Here is a 2394-nt window from a genome sequence, read left to right on the forward strand (position 1 = left end):
AGAAGTGGCCTTTTTTCTAAAGGAGACGCCTCAAATGAGGCCCCTGCATTCATATGTAGGGGTCTTGCTTTGCAAGGTGCTGCTGGGTTGAATTGCCGGAGAGGTTGGGCTGGTGGCTCAGCATCCAGCAGTTCCTGGCTCTGCCACCGCCTCTCTGAGAGACCCTGGGCAAGTCACTTCATCTCTTTCTGGTTCCACAACAGTAACAGGGAAAACAGCACTCCCTTCCTCTGCTGGGGGGTTGTGGTGATGAATGCAGCCAGCACTGGGAGTTGCATGGATACGGTGCTGACTGGCTTGATAGAGGAGCCATCGATCGAGATTTCAGCATTTTAATCTGAGGCACTGGGTTTTTAACAATCTTGGCCTTGCTTTTGTTGTTAAATGCGTTCATTCCAATTTGTTGTTAAATCACGTGTGCCACGGCATAGAGCAATTCTTCTGTTGCAATGAACTCAGAGAGACCACAGCAGGTCACCAGGATGGTTTTTTTGATACTCTGGATTTATAATTTGAAGTCTCTGGGTTTATCTTGTGAATCAAGCGTAGGCGTTTGCACACCTAATCGTGTTAATGCTGTGATCTCACAGCACCCCGGGGTGCTGTGGCACTCTGGTTGCAAGCCCCTGGTTTAGACTGGCAGGATCTCTCTCTGCCTCTGTGCCTGGACAGTAACTTGAGCAGTGCTTTGATTTCAGCGCGGTCTCCAAAGTGCGGCTTTTAAGACAAACGACAAATCAAATGTGCTCTTTGCTGCTCCTCTGGTTTGTGTTGACTTCCTGCACCTCGCTCCACTTGAACCGTGAAACTTCACTGGCCCCTTTCACTTTCCATTTAAAGGCGGTTGTGTTTCCTGGTTCTTCTGGACCATATCTGCACCGAGGGGCCAGATGCTCGGATGAGCACCATTAGCTTCCAGCTGGCCTGCGGGGCTCGGCTCGGCAGCAACGCGGACGGCTCGCCGGGCAATAATGGCTGCAGGTTTCAATGAGTTTCAAATACAAAAGGGCATGATGTGGTCCACCTCGTGTCTGGTGCCCCAGCCCAAATGGTGCCCATCAACTGTTGGGGCAGAGAGGGGATCCAAAGCTGACTCTCATCTGCCGCAAGGCTCCTTTGCCTTGTAAATCAACGGGACACAGCTTGGTATTGGAGCGGCTGACTTTGGGCCATGCCCAACCAAGCAAAAGGAGGTTTTGGTTGCTCTGGGTTAATGCCAAGGCATTTTTTTCAATATTGGTTGGCCACCCATCTTAGTACGACTCCCCAGCCTTTGTTTTTTTGCCCGTGTGTTAAATAACCCATACTCAGAGTCCCTCGGTGTTGCTTGATGATGTTCCAGTCTGGTACGTCAGCTTCTTTCCAAGCAGCAAATGCTGCTAACACAGCAACCAGAAAGGGCAACACTGACTCTGGGAGATCTCACCGAGACGTGTGAAAGTCTTTTGACAGATCCCGGCGTATCTTCTGTGAATCTCGGACTGCGAGGATTAGCAGGTCACTCGCTTTCAACAGCACGTCTTCTGCAAAGACGAGGACAAGATTGACGGTGAGGCCTGTTTCCAGCCTAGATGTCCCCAAGATTTATTTTTTTTGTACCTTGGTTTGGAGACAAGAAAAACAAGGACTCGCATTGTCAACAAGGGGAAAACCCTTTTGACTTGTCCCATCACCTGCCTCCATTTGCCTGCAAGCACCATCACCATCAGCAGTGGTGGACTTAGGGGAGGGCAAAGCAGCTCCACACTTTAGGGGGCCCCAAAATTTTGCAACAAATGTCCAACTTGTTTATAGGTCATCAAAATTAGGCCTCAAAGGGGCCCCAAATGACTCTCTTGCCCAAGGCTCCAACACCCCTAAGGCCACCACTGCTGCCAGATCTCCGGAGTCGAGCAGAGTCGGGCCAGCCAAATCGGACAGCTGCAAGGAAACCACGGCGCTGCAGGGAGTGATCCCATTACTCTGGTAGGTAGGGCTGATCTCCCAGAATCAGTCCCAGCCCAAAGTCGCAGAAAGCAGGTGCTGTTCTCATCTGTGGTACTCTCTTTCAGATCAGATGTACCCATACAAGCCTGATCTCTCCTAGCTGGCACAGTGACACCAGCTTGGAAAGGGACAGCAGGTGCTTTTCTAATGATGATAAATCCCAGACACTTTTTCTGAGAACCAGATGGTTTAGCATCCCAGCTACATTTTGATTTTACCTGTCTAAGGCCCCCTTATGAAAAGCATTTAATCCCATTCACCCCAACCGGGGCATTTGCAAATGCTCTCCAGAATGAGTGCCCAGAGCATTCAAGCCAGTGGGAAGAGTCTCATAGAAGGCAGGGTATAGTTGTACCTTATAGACTAACCAAAGTACAGGCATACCTCGTTTTATTGCGCTTCACTTTA

General features: G+C 50.0%; 2 protein-coding genes across 2 annotated transcripts in view; one reads left to right on the top strand and one right to left on the bottom strand.

Moving 5' to 3' along the window:
- The window catches only part of COPG2 (coatomer protein complex subunit gamma 2), a 770521-nt gene that overhangs the window by 491403 nt on the left and 276724 nt on the right, over positions 1 to 2394 (top strand). The window lies entirely within an intron of this gene.
- Positions 1294 to 2394, bottom strand: part of ANKRD16 (ankyrin repeat domain 16) — a 33128-nt gene continuing 32027 nt past the window's right edge. Inside the window, exon 9 of the mRNA XM_019509654.1 lies at positions 1294 to 1523. The gene's annotated coding sequence lies outside the window, so the exon portion shown is untranslated. The remainder of the gene's footprint in view (positions 1524 to 2394) is intronic.

Source organism: Gavialis gangeticus, unplaced genomic scaffold (genome assembly GCF_001723915.1).
Source record: "Gavialis gangeticus isolate Ggan-Ray unplaced genomic scaffold, GavGan_comp1, whole genome shotgun sequence".
In the NCBI taxonomy this organism is placed as follows: Eukaryota; Metazoa; Chordata; order Crocodylia; family Gavialidae; genus Gavialis; species Gavialis gangeticus.